Source organism: Panthera pardus, unplaced genomic scaffold, assembly GCF_024362965.1.
Source record: "Panthera pardus isolate Hobbes unplaced genomic scaffold, ASM2436296v1 HiC_scaffold_20, whole genome shotgun sequence".
Lineage (NCBI taxonomy): Eukaryota > Metazoa > Chordata > Mammalia > Carnivora > Felidae > Panthera > Panthera pardus.
In genome coordinates this window covers 47,724,838-47,744,553 of record NW_026526766.1, presented here as the reverse complement: position 1 = coordinate 47,744,553, position 19,716 = coordinate 47,724,838, and the positions used below count along the sequence as shown (strand labels likewise).

The following is a 19,716-nucleotide window of genomic DNA, read 5'->3' as shown; positions in this document are numbered from 1 at the left end:
ACAAAAAAAAAAAAAATATATATATATATATAAATTAAAAATAAATAAATAAATAGCTGCGTGAAAGGAGTGCAATAAATTTAGAAGATAAATACCACTGGCTTTGGAGCCGTGTTTATCTGAATTTTTAATTTATATCTGCCACTTACTAGCTTAGCTATTTGATCACAGGTACATTGCTTAACCTCTCTAAGTCTTGTGTTCCTCATCTGTAAAAGAGAGGGAAAAAAATCCCACCAATTTTGCTGAGTTGTGAAGATTACACAATGTTTATTGAATCAGAGACAACTCAGTGTGTTAGTTAAGAGCAAGGATGCTGAAGTAAGACTGCCTGGGCTCCAAGCTCTGCTTCTTGCTTATTGTATTAGTCAAGGTTCTCCAGAGAAACCAAACCCACAGGAGCTAGCCAGATAGTTGATAGATGGATAGATAGATGATAGATAGATAGATAGATAGATAGATAGGTAGATAGATAGATAATTATGAGCAGTTGGCTCACACAACTATGGAGGCTGAGAAGGTCTGGTCTGGACTGGTCTTATACACAATAGTATAAGCTCTGATCTGATTCTGAGTCTGAAAGCAGAAGACTATCGTCACAGCTTGAAGACAGGCAGAGAAAGAATTCTTTCTTACTCAGCTTTCTATTCAGGCTTTCAACAAATTAGTAAGGTCCACCCTTGGCATATAGTAAGTACTCAGTAAATGTTAGTAAAATGCCTCTCTGGCAAAGAGTAAAAATCCAGAAAATATTCCATCCTTACTCCTTGGAAGTAGAGAATGAACACGGCAACTATAAATTTGAAAACTACTCCCTTACAGACATCTTGAAGAGAATGATAACCAGAATTTTTATTTTTTTGACTATGGAACAAGAATGGCAGGTTTCATCTTAAAGCAGCACATGATACTTGGTTTAGAGACATAGAATTCCAGGCTGTAAGTATCAGTAGATGTTGAAATGGACTGAGAAGGTGGTGGAGTCTCCTGTTTTTGGAGGTCTTGAAGAAATAACATCATGTGTCTGGAATAGCTTGGGTCTGGTTTTTCCTAAAGGTAAGAAAAAGAGGGAAATTACAACCTCCCCCCATGTTTCCTCTGTTAATTTCATCTCTTCAGTTTTCAGAGATTATAAGCAAAAATATTAGAATTCCCTTTTCCTAACCATGATTTTCTTTCTCTGTGGGATTAATATTTTTTGAAATAAGTCAGGAAATGTCTTTTTTATTTTTTAATCAGAGGGTTACCCTGCCTACCACCACGAATAGAGCAAACAACACTTCAGGTTATTGTCCCAGTGCTTGCCATCACAGACACCTCCTACAGGTGCTGCATTCTCTGTAACACGGGTGGTTCTTCAGGGACTTTGTATTTGTTTTGTGTTGTTGCAAACCACTGTCCAGATCTCTATTCTGAGATGTCTGCAAATGCCCTTATGTCATGTGTACTTTGATGTGCTATACTGGTGCAATTTAAAGATTTTTTTTAATCATAAAATAGGATTGTTGCAAGGATGTTAAAACAGGCTTTCAAACTAGAAGGGGCTCCCACTAGCAAATATGGAATAATTTGAACATCAAAGTAAATAATGACTCTAACAAATTATAAACCACTGAATAAAATAGGAAATCATAAATCTATAATTAACTTACAGTCCTAATCCTTAAAACAACTTTTTAAGATATTAGTATGCCCAGGGGCACCTGGGTGGCTCAGTTGGTTAATGTTCCAACTTTGGCTCAGGTTATGATCTTGTGGTTCATGAGATCTAGCCCCACATCGGGCTCCTCAATAAAAGTGTGGAGCCTGCTTGGATTCTCTCTCTTGCCCTCTCTGTCTGCCCCTACCCCACTTGCCCATGTGTGCTCTCTAACTCTCAAAATAAGTAAATAAAAACTTTTTAAAAAAGATATTAGTATGTGTGGTAACTGAGCTCAGAACATTGAAGTTATTTTTCCAAGCTCAAACAGTTGCCAAGTGATAGTCTTTTTTTTCCCTTCTGTTTTTTAGAAACATTTCAAACTTACAGGAAAATTATAAGTATGGTGCATAATTATAAGTACAAAAAAACTCTTTTCTTCCTGAACTATTGAGAACTGTTGACCTATGTCCCATCACAGTCAAATGCTTTAAAACAGGGACATTTTCACACAAAACCACAATAAAACCATCAGTATCAGTGGCCCCATTAGGCAAGTAGAAAGAAGCACCTGCGCATAATAGACATTCCATTAATATTTACAAATTTCACCTGAACAAAAGATAGGTAAAATGTAAACATATCCATTCCCAAGCTTAGGTATAATGAGTGAATATCTTAAGAACAATGACTTTTACAAAACATCTTGCAAAGACTTGTTCACTCATTTATGGGAATATATATAAATAGGAAACATATGCAGTAAATCTGCATATAGATATTTCTTTTTTTCTTTTTCTTTTTTTTTTATGTTGAGACAGCACAGGCACACACACAAGCAGAGGAGGTACAGCAAAAGAGGGAGAGAGAGAATCCCAAGCAGGTTCCATGTGCAGCACAGAGCCCGACTTGGGGCTTGATCTCATCACTGTGAGATCATGACCTGAGCTGAAATCAAGAATCCTACACTTAACTGACTGAGCCACCCAGGAACTTCTGCATATAAATATTTCATTCATTAAACCTCCAAATTAATGTCTAATTTCACACATATAAAGATGCAGAAGTAAAGATATGACAATAATGAAAGATACTGCCATTTATCTTATGGACTATTATACACATATAGATACACATATAATATCATCTAAATATAAGCAATTATAAATTGTGACTATATTTTTGTCTAAATTAAATAGAGGATAAAATACCTTAACATTCCTGGACATTTAACAGATCTGTCCACATTTATAAATTGACCAACATCTTACATTTCTTAAGGTACCAACACTTTCATTTTGTCTGTCTGGGTTTTATTGTTGTCAAATGTATGAAGACATTTTGTAATAATAAGTGAAGACTTCAATCTATAGAAAACAGTAAACCATTAAAAAATTTCCACCCAATTGTACAACTGCCAATTAAACTTTGGTAATATTTCAGAGAGGCAGAAACAGTTACATAATTCCATGCTCATGAAAATTCCTACTGGGCATGAGCAAAAGCAATTTTTCAGGCACTTATAACCTCATTATTCTTTAATATTTAAATTTATATTCAGTGAATTTTCTGCATCCAAGTGTCAGCTTCATTCATGTCAATATGCTGGATGCTACTTCATTTCAAACAGAACGGGGTTCCTGACCGATATTCAACAAAATCCTATACAGCATTTGTCTGATTACTTGTTTCTTACACAAGCTAAAAAAAAAAAAAAAAAAAAAAAAAAAAAACCTACCTTAGTTTCCATTCTTAGACATCACACATTCTGAACTCCCACAAAATCCAAAGTACACATGCACATACCACACAGAGTGAAGGGAAGGAGGGAGAGGAGGTGGGAGCGAGAAAGTCAGAATTGTGATGCCCAAAGGGTGGCTGAGAATGGAAAGCCATAAACACCTTTACAGTGAGAAACATAGATCCCACCCTAGATCGTTTCTCAGAGGATTCTCAAAATCCACCATGTGGAAAGTCATATATGGAGTCAATTTCAAACCCTTGGAACAGGTCGGAGAATAGATGACAAACATGAAAGGAAGGAGAAATGTACCAGAAAACAAAGAAAAATCCTGTAAGCGCAATTAATTTACTAGGAGAGATGAACAAAAAAGTCAGCACAATCCGCAAAACAAATCTTCAGAAATAAATTCTAAGTCAAAATCAGAAGAAATCTATATAAATTCCTCTGATCTAAGAAGTGTGGATTGCACCTTAAAAGTCGCAAACCTCTCTCAAATACCTATTTATGTATGTGTGTTTTAATTCCTCCTTTATTTCCAACAATTTTCATTATTTGGGGGCAGACTGGTCTAGAGCAGTATTGTCCTTAAATATAATTTAAGCTGCACTTATAATTTTTTAAAGTTTTTTTTTAATGTTTATTTCGGGAGAGAAAGCACAAATAGGGGAGGGGCTGAGAGAGGGGGACTCAGGATCCAAAGTGTGCTCTGTGCCAACAGCAGCGAGCCCAATGAGGGGCTCAAACCCATGAACCGCAAGACCATGTCCTGAGCTAAAAGTTGGTTGCTCCACTGACTAAGCTACCCAGGTGCCCTTGCATGTATAATTTTAAATTTCTATTAAATACATTTGAAAGAAAGCAAAAGAAACTAGTGACATTAATTTTAATAATGTATTTTATTTAACCCAATATATCCAAAATAATACCATTTCAGCATATAACATAAAATTGAGACATCTTATATTTTTTATCATTATTATTATCACTTCAAAATCCAGTATGTGTTATACACTTAAAGTCAGCACATTTCAATTTCACAGTAGTCCTATTGGCCAAAAAGATCATATGGATTTTTGATGTCAAGGGCCTGCTTTTTCTTAAAGACTATTTTTTCAAGCAGTTTTAGGTTTACAACAAAACTGAGAGGAAGGTACAGCGATTTCTCATTAACTCTGCCCCCACACATGCATAGCCTCCCCATTATCAACATCACTCAACAAAATAGTACAATTTTTTACCAAAGATAGCCCTATATCAGTACATCATAGTCACTCAAAGTCCATGGCTAACCTTAGGGTTCATTCTTGGCATTGTACATTCCACGAGTATAAACAAAAGTATAATGACACATATCCACCATTATAATATACAGAGTATTTTCACTACCCTAAAAATCCTCTGTGCTCTGCAAATTCATCTCCCTCCACCCCGAAACTCCTGCCAACACTAATGTTTTTACTGTCTTCATAGCTTTGCCTTTCCTAAAATGTCCTAGTTGGAATTATTGTGTATAGTCTCTTCAGATTGACTTCTTTCACTTAATAATTTGTATTTAAGTTTCCTTCATGTCTTTTCATGGCTTAATAACTCATTTCTTTTCAGCACTGAATACTATCCCATTGTCTGGATATATCAGTTTATTTCCGCATTCAATTACTGGAGGACATCTTGGTTGCTTCTAAGATTTGTCAATTATGAATAAAGCTGCCATAAACGCTTGCACGCAGATTTTTGTGTAGACGCAAGTTTTCAACTCCTTTGGGCAAACACCAAGGAAAACAATTGCTGGATCATATAGTAAGAATATGTCTTCTTTTTCTAAGAAACGGTCCAACTGTCTTCCCAAGAGGCTGTTCCCTTTTGTATTTCTACCAGCAATAAATGAGAGTTCCTGTTGCTGTACATCCTCATCAGCATTTCGTGTCAGTGTTCTTAATTTTGGCCATCTTAATAGGTGTCTAGTGGTATCTCATTGTTGTCTTAATTCCCATTTCTCTTAAGTATATGATGTTGAGCACCTTTTCATGTACTTATTTGCCATCTGTGTCTCTTTTTTTTTTTTTTAATTTTTTTTAACGTTTATTTATTTTTGAGACAGAGAGAGACAGAGCATGAACAGGGGAGGGTCAGAGAGATGGAGACACAGAATCTGAAGCAGGCTCCAGGCTCTGAGCTGTCAGCACAGAGCCCGACGCGGGGCTCGAACTCATGGACCGCAAGATCATGACCTGAGCCGAAGTCGGCCGCTTAACTGACTGAGCCACCCAGGCGCCCCATGTGTCTCTTTTTTGATGAGGTGTCTGTTAAGGTGTCTTGGGCCAATTTTTAAATCAGGTTGTTTATTTTCTTACCACTGAGTTTTAAAAGCTCTTTGTATATTTTGGGTAACAGTCTTTTATCAGATGTGTCTTTTGCAAATATTTTTCCCAAAAACTATTTTGCAAATAATTTGTCTTCTGCGTCTCTTAATATTGTCTTTTGCAGAGCAGAAGTTTGTGATGTTAGTAAAGCCCAGCTTGTTAACTGTTTCTTTCATGGATCACATCTTCAGTGTTACATCTAAAAAGGCATCACCATACCCACATCACCTAGATTTTCTTCTATGTTATCTACTAGGAGTTTTATAGTTTTGCAGGTTTAATCCTTTATAAAGTGGTAGAATTAATTATGATTACCAATCAAGTATCCACATGTCTCTACAAAGAAAGACATATAAGCAAATAGGAGTTTATTTCATTACCTTTTTTCAGAATTTAGACATCAATTTTTTTCTTCACTGTTCTCATCTAAACATGATGCAAGGATTGATGTATAAATGATTAAGTGAGTGAATGAAGGAATATCAGAAACATTAATTTTTTTCACAACAGGCCAAGATTTTCTGTTTCATAGTTCTTCATGCAGTAGCCTGGAGTTTGGTGCATTATTTGCAATTATCTTGTTTCCAGTCATTGAGACATCGTCCTTTTTTTTCCCTTTTTCTATGATTATAGTTGCTAACCTACATGGTCATACTCTAAGGTTTTATTTTCTTGCTGTAATCTATTGTAAATCTCTTTCTCTCTCTTTTCCTCTCATTTTTTCTCTGACCCTACTGTAACCACCCCACCAGTGTAAACACTTAAGTAAATTGGATTCCCAATATGGCAAACTATTTTTTAATAAAGTGGTATAATAAAATTTTACTATTATAATTTATTATTTTTAATATATCCTAGAAGTTAAATTAAGCCATTTTAAATAAATAGATCCATAAATAGATCCATGGGAAAGTTTCAAGACAAATCCATCTTATAGCAAATGCCGATTTTTAATAAACTGGGGTAATAAGCCCATGAAGAAGAACCAATCAAGTAGCAGAAATGCAGTATATAATGCAAATTTAGGCACTTGTACTAATAGTAATGTACATTATAATAATTTAATTTTGTATTTTGAAAGAAACAATGATTATTATAGGTAAAAGAATCTACATTTTCTAGGTATCTACCTATGATGTAGGTACCATAATACTATAGCATTAACTTATATAGAACTTAAAATCTATAAGATAGGGCCCCTATTATTTTGTAGGTATGTTCAAGCCACATTAAACATGTGATCTTTAAAATTCATTTAGCAAGGTCCTTAGACCACAACTCAACCCTAAATGTTTGGAAACCTCAGAAAATTACTATTTAAAAGTTAGTTGTGGTGGAGGGGGGGGGCACGTGAGTGGCTCAGTCAGTTAAGCATCTGACTCTTGATTTTGACCCAGGTCATGATCTCATGGGCTCATGAGTTTGAGCCCCACACTGAGCTCTGCACTGAAAGCTCAGAGCATACTTGGGATTCATTCTCTCTCTCTCTCTCTCTCTCTCTCTCAATAAATAAATAAATAAATAAATAAATAAATAAATAAACAAGCAAACAAACAAACAAACAAAGTCAAGTCACTGGGGTTATCTATACATCAACATAGAAGAGACCTCAACTCTTCTTTGTGGAAGGAAACAGAAACCCTTTGTTGTAGTTATGGCATGGGGGAGAACCTCTTGAATGAGCCATAATTCTGCAAATGTAAAACCATCACACACATATTTTCTTTAGGGAAAAATATAAAATATTCACTGCCATGAATTCTATTTGGCAATGTAAATTGCCCTGCATAAACTGTGTTTCTGCAAGCTGTATTCCTGGATGGTGTGTAGATTAAAAAAATACTATTGCTCATTGGAATTGTATATGTTCTTAAGTAGCTCAAATAGGAAGTATGAAGCTGAAATAGAGAGAACTATGGAAAAAGAATACAGATATGGATTTGCCCTCAAGCTACTATTCATTGACTTAAAAAAAGTATTTGATCAGATTCAACCTGATGTTGATGATGATGATGTTGATAGAACTGATGTTCTATACATGATGTCATTTAGAGGGAATAATCCAAATGCACTAATATTGCTATTTTATTCAGGCCATTAAGTAAGACTACATCCATTTTGGTTAAGACAGACTTTCTTCAATGTGATTTGATATTGGGGTGCCTGGGTGGTTCAGTCGGTTAAGCAACTGACTCTTGATTTCAGCTCAGGTCATGATCTCACGGTTCATGGGGATCAAGCCCCATGTCACGCTCTGCACAGTGCAGAGCCTCCTTGGGATTCTCTCTTATTCTCTCTCTCTCTCTGCCCCTACCCTGCTCATGTGCGCTCTCTCTCTCTCTCTCTCTCCTTCTCAAAATAAATAAATAAGCTTTAAAAATGTGATTTTATATTACTATTGTCAGTCAACCTGGAAAGAGGAAAATTCTAGGGACAAAAAATGGAGATTGGGAAACACCTCAGGCTGGGATGAGAATGAAGTATTTTCATCTCTCTGGGCCTTGGCATACCTGGTTCTTGGACACAGAACAGCCACTGTCAAGGGCATTCTCTTTGGAGAAGGTAAACTGACCCTTACTACCTACCTGGGAGCCAGTCGACTTATAAGCATCAAAATGCTCATCAGACCTTCCTTGAAAATTCTCCTGTGAACTGCAAGAGTAGCTCTGTTCAAGAATACTTTTAAATTCATACCATCATGGCTTCCTTCCACCAGATCCAAAACTTTGTTAAAAATTGTAGCATGACCTTGCTCTGTGGATGTTCATTTTATGCTTGGAACGTGGTCCCAAAGGGACTAGTCCCTCACGGAGCACCTCTCAGAGCAGCCGCCAGCAGTGTTTTGTGTGTTGAGTAGCACTTTCGAGAGCGTGTGCAGGAGCAGAGGCACTCCACCACGCTAATAGGTCTTATTTAAATTTGTTTCCTTCTCTGAGGGTACTCAAGCCTTCCCAGCAAGACCAGAACACTTCCTTAAAGACTGGCACTGCCTCTCCCCTCAGAGACTATTTCACATCTTTTCTCTCCGCAAACCCTCCAAATCCCCTCTTCCTCCCTGCTCACTCTTAAATAATAACCTTCCCTTGTACTCCACTGAGATAATAGAATAATCAGATGGAATTGTCTTCAGTTTCCCCCAAAATGAACGTGCAGTCACTGCTTTCTCTTCCCCTACCATGAAAGACCAATCCTTACCTATCAAATGCCAGCAGAGCACCTGTGTTCTATAGACATCCTCTCTTGGCTTCTCAAAGATTTCACTGTGGCAAAGATTCCCCCTCTCTCCAAGACCATCAATTATTCTTCTCCAAGGATTATTAACATTGAAAAGTATACAGGTTCTGGATCTGCCATTTGGAAAAAATAAACAAACAAACAAAAAAAGTTTTTTTCTGGGCCTTTCATGTTCTGCCAAAGAGTGTCTCCTTTCTTTACTTCATTCAATAGCCAAATGTCTGGAAATACGTATCTATATCCATTTTTTCAGGTCCTATCTTATCTTCACCTCACTTCAACTGGGTTTTCACTCTTTACGTCAATGACTCAATGAACTAGCTCCTCAGGATCTTGTCAGTGATCTCCATGCTGCCAAATTTTGTAATCCCTTCTCTGTCTCCTCTCGCTGCACTTCTTAGCCGTACATTCCAAAACACTCTTACCTTTTTAAAAGCCTTTTTTTGTCTTGGGTCCAGAACATCATACATTATTCCATTTTCCCCCAGCTTCGTTAATTCTCTTTCTCAATATTCTTTACTTCCTTCTCTTCTTTAGCTGACTTCTAAATGTTAGCGTACTCTAGGGATTGATCCTATAACCTCTTCTTTTATGTCCCATTCATATTCCCCAATAATTCATCCACATCCATTGCTTTAAATACTATATATATTTTCATGCCTCTCAAATTTAAATCTCCCATCCTCTCTAAACCCTAGATTTCAGGCTGTATATCTAACTACTTGACATCTTCAATAGTAAGACTAGTACCAGCTTATGAAAAACAGAACTCATGCTCTGCATCATACCCACAAGCCACTGCCAGAAAAAAATCTTTTAATGTTTAATTTTGAGAGAGAGAGAGAAAATCTGAACCAGGCTCCAGGCTGTCAGCACAGAGCCCAACATGGGGCTCAGGCCCACAAACTATGAGATCATCACCTGAGCCAAAGTCAGACGCTTAACCCACTGAGCCACCCAGCCGACCCCTCCTATCTGAACTACAATCATAGCCAAAATATTTTCCCTATTTCCACACTTGTACTCATATTCTTACACATACAGCAGCCAGAAGTTTTTTGTTTTTTTTTTAACGTAATTTTTTTAAGTAAATTAGATCATGTGGTTTATCTGCTTAAAACATATCAATCAGTATCTTCCAGTCATTCTAATTGCCCTTTGATGTCCTGCAGGGACATACATAATCAGGCCCCTGCGCAATTATCAGACTCACCTTGTACTACCTTACCCTTTCTCACTGTTTCAGTTATACTCCCTGTGATTTATAATAAGAAACATATATTTAGTCTTCATCCCTCATTTCTGGCACAAAGCTCCTAGAACCCTTATAAACAATGAGAATGACAAAGAGTGTCTTTTGTTATGTTAATGAGGTGCCCTTTGGAAAGTCCCTAGGTCATCTAAGGATTGGGGCTGGCCCTAGAGGAACCAACCACATGATTAGAGGGTTGGACCCTTTAGTCCCACCCACCTGACTTCCCTGGAAAGGGGGAAGGGGCTGGAGACTGAATAAATCACCAACAACCAATGATTTAATCAACACTGCCTAAAAAATGAAGTCTCCATAAAAAAAAAACAAAAGGGCAGAGTTCAGAGAACTTCCTCACTGGTGAACACATGGAGATCGGGAAGAGTTGTGTGCAAGGAGAGGGCGTGGAAGCTCCGTGCCCTTTCCCTATACCTTGCCCTATATATCTCTTCACATGTAGGTTGACTCATGTCCTTTGATATCCTTCATTATAAACTAGTAATCTAGTGAGTAAACTGGTTTCCTGAGTTCTGTAACCTGTTCTAGCAATTAATGAAACCAAAGGAGGGGGTCATGGGAAGCTCTGATTTATAGCCAGTCAGTCAGAAGCACAGGTAGCAACCTGGCATCTGAAGTGCAAGTTCAGGGTGGGATAGTATCGAGTGTTATGGGACTAAACCCTTACCCTGTGGAATCTGATGCTCTCTCCTGGGTAGATAGTGTCAGAATTGAGTTGAATTGCAAGACACCCACCTGGTGTTGATGAAGCGCTTGGTGGTGTGGGAAGACACCCACATGTCAGAATTGATGACCAGAATCATACTCCTCTTCCCTCAGTTGCTCTAACTCCGTGGCTCTTTCTCAAAACTGCCTTTGTAGATCCTTCAATCTGGAATATCCTTCCTCTACTTCTGATCTTCATTTAGTAGGCTCCATCTCACCATCTAGGTTTTAGCTCAAATGTCAACTACCTATCATCTCTAATGTTGTTCCTTTATAACAGCTTGCTAGTCAATTTCTAGAGGATTTCTCTGCTTTATTTCTTTCAGAGTATCCTTATCTATAATTATTTATCTATTTGATCTGACTCCCTCACTCCTCACCTGCGACAATCTGTAAGTTTCTTTTTTTTAAGTTTATTTACTTTGAGAGAGAGAGAGAGAGAGAAAGAAAGAGAGGGAGCATGTGTGCATGGGGAAGGCACAGAGGAGAGAGAATCCCAAGAGACAGCTTGGGCTCTGTGCTGACAGCCGAGTCCAAAGCAGGTCTCAAACTCTCAAACCTGGGGAGATCATGACCTGAGCCAAAATCAAGAGTCAGACACTTAACCAACTGAGCCACCCAGATGCTCCACATAATCTATAAGTTTCACGAAAACAAGGACCTTGTCTGTCCTATTCAGCAATAACCCATGTGCTAGAAAAGCTCCTCGCACAAAATAGGTATCAATAAAAATAGTTGTTATATAAATGAATATCTTGGGAGCTTGTCAAAAAAGGACAGAATGAAAAACGTGAATAAATCTGTTCTTAGCCCATGTAAAAGAGAACCTGGTGTCATTTCCAGAAATAATTAGAGCATGCTTTAAGGGGATCTATCATGTCAGCGTTAACTCCACCATCATAACATGGATATGAAAGGAAATGGACCTCATTTTATATTCACAGACAGCGAAAGCCTGGCTATACCAGTTATATTTGCAACAATTCAGGCAGGTAGATGTTATTATCTCTACTTTAAAATAGCAATATGAGGCCCAGAGAGATATAATAATTTGCCCAAATCCACATAGCAATTAAATGGTAAAGCTGGGATTCCGACCTCTGTGTGTTTGATTTGAAGGTCTATGTCCTTCCTTGTATTCTAGAAATAATAGACTGCTGAGCATAATGGTGAAGCATTTTCTTTTCTGAAAACACTTATTGCTATTCATGAGCCCAAAGGGAGTTAAAAATGTGAATATAGGAGTTGGTCCAGAGGGTTAAGAGGAGGAGGAAAAGAAGAAACTGTGTATATAAAAAATGCAGCTGATGGGTGTCTTTTCAAATACTATGGTGTCTCAATAGGGCCTGTTGAATCACATATACACATAATCAGTGTAATTCCAGGAGCAAGCCCGCTTGGCTCAGCAGTTTTAATATACAGATCAATTTTGCATTACCTCCTTCTGGCTGTGAGTGCTCATAGAGGGAGGTCATAAAACATTTATTGGGCCAAGGATGCAAATTGAGCAAAGAGTGAATCTTCAATCTGTGGACAGGCTCTTGAAAGAGACTTGTCAGATAAGTCTGTGATGAGCATTTGCTCTGCCCTACACCCTATGAAATTTTTATTTTCATTTCCTCTAAAGAATTCACCTCTTAGGGGGTAGGAAATTATATACATACACACATATACATATATATATGACTATAGCATAATAAATCTTGTGCCACTTGTATCTTAAAAATAACAATGCATGTGACAAAGACTGTTTGAAAACTAAATCTGGAATATTATGGCAGAATTATGACAGTCTCCAACTATATCCTATGGGTAAAACAGCAATTGGAGAATTCAAGAAAAAGCATAGAATAAGTATTTACTTCTACCATGAACTAGGACTCTGGGCCAAAAGTCTATACTGTGGCACAATATACAGATAACCAGTTAGTTAATCACTGCTATAGGGGATTTCAAGGTCTGCATTGGAACCCAGAGAAGTGAAGAGACCAGGATAATTTCCACACTTGCTGTGTTAACTCCCAGGGTGGCATGGCTTGTTGCTGCCAATCTTAATCTATATTAACCATTTCTTCTAACTCAGCTAATGAGAAATGAATGATGTTCACCATAATTGGTCATCGTGGCACAAAAAGGTGAGAAAATGAGCAATACCAAAGAAAACAGGGGGGTGTTTAATAAATTGGGCTGGTCTAGTTCAACCCTCGAAAACCCTGTGAATATATAAGGTTTTACTTCTGGTGCATAATCTGAGGCTTTCTTCCATGAGGTTTCACCTCTGGTTCCAGTTGGAAGCGATTGCATCCTTTTCTAATCTCCCTGAGAATTTAAATCTGTAACATTCTTCAGAACGAACTGGGGCTAACTTGTACCATTGTTTTTCTTTATAGGATAATACACTGGGTAAAAAAGGGATAGAGTATGTCTTACATTGGTTTTATTTGCCTAATGGCTGGTAAAAGTGCTACAGAGAGCAAAAACTTAATCAACATTTGTTAATGAAGGTGATAATTTGTGTTTATATTTGTCATAAGGACAAACTTATGACAATGGTCATATTGCCATAGCTAGACATCTCCTGCCATGCCAGATAAAATGTAGTATAAATTGGAAGAAGAGAAATAGTTGAAAAGAAAAACTGCTAGGTTATACATATGTAAGGTCACCATCAGCCAGGTCATAAGCTTCTTGAGGGCAAGAACAGTCTTCTTTATTCAGTATCCTCAGTAATTACTACAGTGTCTAGTCCACAGCTAGCTAGCTGTTCAATATTTATTTGCCTAATAAATGTCACCCTGCCAGCTCAAATATACACATACACACACACACACACACACACACACACACACACACACACAAACATACAGTATCTTCAGAACATTTATGAGATACATTTTACATTTAAAGAAGGTACAGTAATCATACAAGATTTTCTATGACCACTAACCCAAATCCCCTTGGGCACTTTAATAGTTTTCTATGTTTTTAAGTTCATCCTGGTTTCACTTCATTCTGCTTTCTCCAAAAATCCAAATGATTTTTATTTTTACCCTATTTGTAAACCTTCCTTAGCCCCTACTGCTCTCCCAGGCACTGTAGTTTTGCCTGAAGTCAGCATTATTCCCATGAAGCCCCAGGGCAGGGGGAGCCACATGAACAGAGGCCTTTGGTGCTCCCTCCAGCAGCACATATACTAAAATTGGAGCAGAGGCCTTTGCCTGCTCTTTCTCAGCAAAAGGTTTCACTAAAAGAAGACTCAGGTTACCCTAATCTGTCCTCTTTGGAGTTCTAAAAACGCAAAGAACCGCTGTGTGAAAAAACAATGTTTGTCCCTAATGGCACCCATTTCAAGTCGTTTAATCAGGACACACCTAGAAAATAATGTAATTAATTGTCAACCAAGCAACTCACCACCCCAAATTACCTAGAAAGGATCAGAGCTTAATCCAAAATATAACAGGCAACACTCTCCTATATATCCCCTGTGCTTTTGGCAAAAAAAATACCTCCTTAAGAATCACGGAACTAGTGAAATCCAAATAAAGACTGAGTTTAGTTAATAGGAATATACCAATGGTGGTTCCTCAGTTGTGACAGATGTACTATTATAAGATGTTAACAACAGGGAAAACTGGGCAAAGAGTATGAGAAGTCTATACTGTCTTTTGCAGTTTTTAGGATATCAAAGTATTAAAAAAAAAAAACCTTTAAACACTTTTTTTAACAAAGTCATAGAATACAGAGAGGAAGTTTATCAGACAACTAGATCCCTCCCAAAGTTTTCCTAAGAAACAAAGTTCCTATGGGAAAGGTCCAAGCCCTGTTCACAGTTTTAGACCAAACAAAGCTATAACTGAAGGCTTGGCTGAGAAAGGATAGCCATGGTGGTGGACAGATTCAGGAAGACAACACAGCATTCTAAGGGACAGACACTGAGACATGAGGAATGAGATTCATCAGGCCTTGTAGGATCTTGAGTGGAAGCCACGTAAAATTGTACTTGAACTTAAACCAACCCATCTTCCTTTCCTCTCTGCAGACTATTTATCCCTTTAACAGGACAGAGACATAACACAGAGACAATCCTATTCAAGAGAGCTGAGTAATAAAATTAAATCAACTGCATTGTATCCTGTAAAAGAAACATCTCCAAGAAGAAAAGCTTTTTTTAACAGGTTAAAAGATGAATAATGGTAATCCTAGGGACAGTGGAGAGCAATGGTGAAAATGGATGACCCACACCTCAGAAAGATAAGAGTGTGAGGGTGAATCAAAATTACAGATGTGAGAGGGACGCCTGGATGGCTCAATTTGTTCAGTGTCCAACTCTTGATTTCAGCTCAAGTCGTAATCCTAGGGTTATGGGATCCAGCCCCACACTGAGCTCCAGGCTGAGTGCGGAGCCTGCTTAAGAGTATCCCTATCTCTCTCTCTCTCTATCTATCTATCTATCTATCTACTATCTATCTATTATCTCCCCCCACTGCCCTCTCCCCTGCTCATGCTCTTTCCCTCTTTCTCTCTCTCTCTCTCTCTCTCTCAAAAATAAACATTAATATTTTTTAATTAAAAAAAAAGAATTATAGGTGTGAGAGAAATCCAAGGCAGGCAAACTGGTCCTGGAAGAGTGGGAGTTACAGGGAATGATATGCAGGGCCTGTGCACTGTGCAAAGAACAAAAGAGCATGGCAGCTCCAGAGGATGAGAGTAACCATCAGTCTTGGTGAGAAGCTGCTCAAGTGACCTTACCTGGGATCTTACAGTTTTGTGGGGTCTTGAGGATGTTTGGGTATATTGAAAGTGTTGGAATTTCACCAAAGCATCATTAGTTAGAAGTCATAGCACTTAGGAATGAAACTAATGGGCATGTTTCCTCAACTTCAGATGAAATTTACACTTCAATTTACATTATATAAATATAATGCTCTTTCAACTTACATTATATATCTGGACAAAGCCAGACCATGGCAAACAGCATTGCCTAACAGTCTAAGAGAATCTGAAATCTTTATAGACCTGATGGAGCCCCAGTTGGGCTATAATGGAAGGAGAATGTCGCTAATTATGTCTTTTATTTCTCATTAATTACAGAAATACTTTCAGTCATAGTAAGTCTATAATAACAGAAGTATTGGATCCACTGAGGTTAGGCTGAGCTTTCCATGAATTTGATTTCAGGGATAAAAGAAAGTCCAGACGGACACATAAGCGGTGGAATTTTCCCCCAAGTGAGATGCAGGGAGGATGGCATCCTATTTGAGGATGCCCCATCCAACCATATAAAGGCTAAAACTTGAAATGAAATATTGAATCTAATTTTCCTTTCAGAAGTCAAGACATTACAAATTGTTAAACAATAAAGTACATTTTAAAAGACACTTACATGTTTGTTCTCCTAAATAATCTGAGCTCTGCTATCCTAGGCTAAGACTTAAGCCTTTTCCAAAATGCTGTTCAAATCCACAAATTAGAATCTGCCATCAGGAGAATCTTTTATTCTTCTTTAAGGAAAAAGGAAGGATCAACACTCACCCTATCCCTATGATAAGCCAAAAGTTTTTACATTATTTTTATTCTGTAATTAACAAAGAAGTACCTTTTAAAAATTTAATACAGAACCATATAAAATAGAGTAAACTTTTTTTTTATTCTCACTCTCCAGCATTTGCCACTGTTAACACAACTCAGTGGCTATGTTGCCAGGCATTTTTCATGTGAATAAAATCGTAAAAATAAACATGTTTTTACAAAGATGAGATTATACTCTACATTCTACTTTGCAATCTGCTTTGACACTTAAAACTTTCTTCACATACAGAATCTTTCTGACTACGCTATGACACAGATAACATTATACCTATTTCAAGAATGGGTAAGCATGCCTCAAGAACATTGTGTATTCTACCCAAGTTCACACAAGCAGTAAATAGGATTCAAGCACAAATCTATTGTTTCTCTAAGGCAAGCTGCATGGAATAGAATTGGTATATGTTTAGATATCTTAACCATCATTGTATAGGTCAGGCATAGACAAACTCTTCCTCCAAATGGGCAGATAGTAAATATTTTGGACTTTGTGGAGCACATAAGGTCTCTTTCATATTCTTTGCATTTTTGAATTTGTTTGTTTGGTTTTTGGTTTACAGCCCTCTAAAAATGTAAAAAACCATCTTAACTTAGGAAGCCATGCAAAAACAAGTTCAGATGATGGAGATTGGTCCGAGTGGCTGTAGTTTATTAATCCCTGATACAGTTTCAATTGCACAATTTAACAATATGGGCTTTTAAAATGCCAAAATTTGCTTCTTTGCCACTGAATGTATCTTTCCTTTTGGCCAGACATATACATTCTTAAAATACAAATCAAGCTTTGGAAAGTTTGAGATCACTGACTCCATCCTTGTACATGCCACTCATCATGACATCATCCATCAAGCGGTAAGTGACAAGGCTTCACACAACCCGTTCAGGTCAAACTGAAATGGAGATTTGGTTTTCCTGAAACGGACACTTTGGGAAAACAAAGAGACAAAAGTATAAATCTCTCAGACAGAAGTATCAGTAGAAGCCTACTTCAAAATGTTTGTATTTTGCTTCCTTTTGTTAGTTGCCAAGAATTTGCCATCATCAGAACTGAATTCTTTATTTTGAGACACTAATGAGCAAGCCACTGAAAGACTGGCTGCCATTTTTTATTACAACAAGGTCTCATTGCTTCATATCGTCAAGACACAACTCCTCCATGCCTCATCCTCCTCCTCTGAGTAGAAGAAGAAAAATAATTTGGTGTGACATTTATCTCTGTGAAAAAGCGGCAGGGTATATCAGAAAAAAATAGGATCTTTGGAGGCAGACTTAAATTTGAATATCAGTGTCTTTATTTACCATTACGTGATATTTGGCAAGTTACTCAAACTCTCTGGGCCTCAGCAACCTTATCTCTAAACTACAAGGTTGTTAAAAGAATGAAGATTGTAGCTACATATTTAATTTTAATAGAACAATATTATTTTAATTGTTATAAGACAATAATACTGCCAAAAAAATACTGCAGATAAAAATGGCAAAATCATCCTAGAGAAGCAATCCATAGCTGGCCCATGAAACACAAAATCCAGTGTATTCTTTTTTTATCATAAAAACTCATCAGCATAATAGTTTTTATAATTCTATTAAAACTCCCAGGGAGCAAGAGGCAGATTTTAGAGAATTTGTGAGATCATTCTCTACAATCTAGTGTTAAGATATACATTTTTCTCACCTAAAAACAACAAAAAATACAGGATGTCTTTTTAGAAATCTTGTTCTGTTTGTAAATGCACATAATTAGAAAAGTAATACAACTTCTTTTAACTACCTCCAACATATTTTTTTCTCCATCAACCTGAGCAAGAACAAACAATGCTACTAACACAATGTCTGTTCTCTGTTTAATAATGGATTCAGCAAAGGAAGAATACATCCTAAAAGATTAATAAGAAGCAAATATCCAGGACAGTGAAAAGACAAACAGCAGAGTGGCTGTTTTGCTTAACCGCCTGTCAGTAAATATTCATGCCTGGCTTTGGTCTTTCTCTGGGCCCATGCTGCTAAACTTGGCCTCCTTCTCAAATTTCTGTCAATAGCCTAAAAGGTATATTCAAACAAACATTCAAATATACATTACTCTAGTTCCTTCAGACAAACTGACACAATGGGTTTCCATTTTAATTAGGGAAGCTTCTAAAATGATTTACATCAGAACTGTCCAAGGCTCAGGAGCAAATGATAAAGACGAGAACTTCCTTACATATTTACATTAATGTATTCTTCATTTGTGAGCAGCATAGTTTGAGGGAATCAAAAGCAAAAAGTCAGAACATAGAATGCTTAAGGTAATAGGAAAATCAGATAAGGGACCCCAAATTATGAAATGAAGATCGATTGTTGTTAATTAGTAATCTCGCAATCCTATCAGATTCATTAAAATTCTCCAGTTGTTAAGCTTTTCCTAAAAGTAAAAAAGAAAAAGAAAGAAAAGAAAGAAACAACAACAACAACAGAGATTATCTTTAATCATAGGTGACATATCTGAGACTCTCGAATACCATCCCTTCCCAGATATTATCTGTTCACTGTGGCTCAGTCCATAACTCTCCTCGTTTCAATCCATTTTCTCAGGTTTCTCAAAGCAATCTTACCAAATAATAGATATCCTCCCTGCCACAACATACCCATTTCAGTGGCTCCCCTATTACCTACAAATTCTTAGCAGGACACCCCTCAACCTGTAATCTGGGTCCACTCTATTTTTTCCACTCCATTCTACCTCTCTTTGTACTTACTGTTATGCTCGCCCTTCCCTGAGAATATGACACACATTCATGCCTGCATGTTTTGTTCATAGTGTTCCCTCGGCAAAGCTGCAAGAACAGAATTGGTAGCATTTCAAGTGACAATAGTGTTTGGCAGGTATTCTCTTCCAAGATATTCAATTTTCATCATTTTTGTATATATGTTGAAGTTTATGCTCAAAGACCAGAAGTAAATATGATCTGCCCTGAAAAATATTAGCACATCCTTCTTTCCACCTAGCAACGCCAACTGGAAGCATAAATAAAAATTTAAAACAATACACTGAATATCTAAATTTACTTAGTACTATACAACAAAGAACCGTCTTTTTCTCTATCCCTGTGCCATCCACCTATGCCATTAAATAGAGCAATGTTTAAAATAAAGGACATCCTAGCCATACAATATGTAGGCTTGTGGGATACGTCTTATA

General features: G+C 37.2%; 1 long non-coding RNA gene across 1 annotated transcript; it reads right to left on the bottom strand.

Annotated features, from left to right (window-relative positions):
- Positions 1 to 827: 827 nt before the first annotated feature.
- Positions 828 to 19,352, bottom strand: LOC109255832 (uncharacterized). The gene is made up of 2 exons (XR_002075356.2): positions 19,274 to 19,352; positions 828 to 1,050 (listed from the first exon to the last, which is right to left on the bottom strand). It is a non-coding gene; the product is annotated as an uncharacterized LOC109255832 (long non-coding RNA).
- Between the last annotated feature and the right edge of the window lie 364 nt (positions 19,353 to 19,716).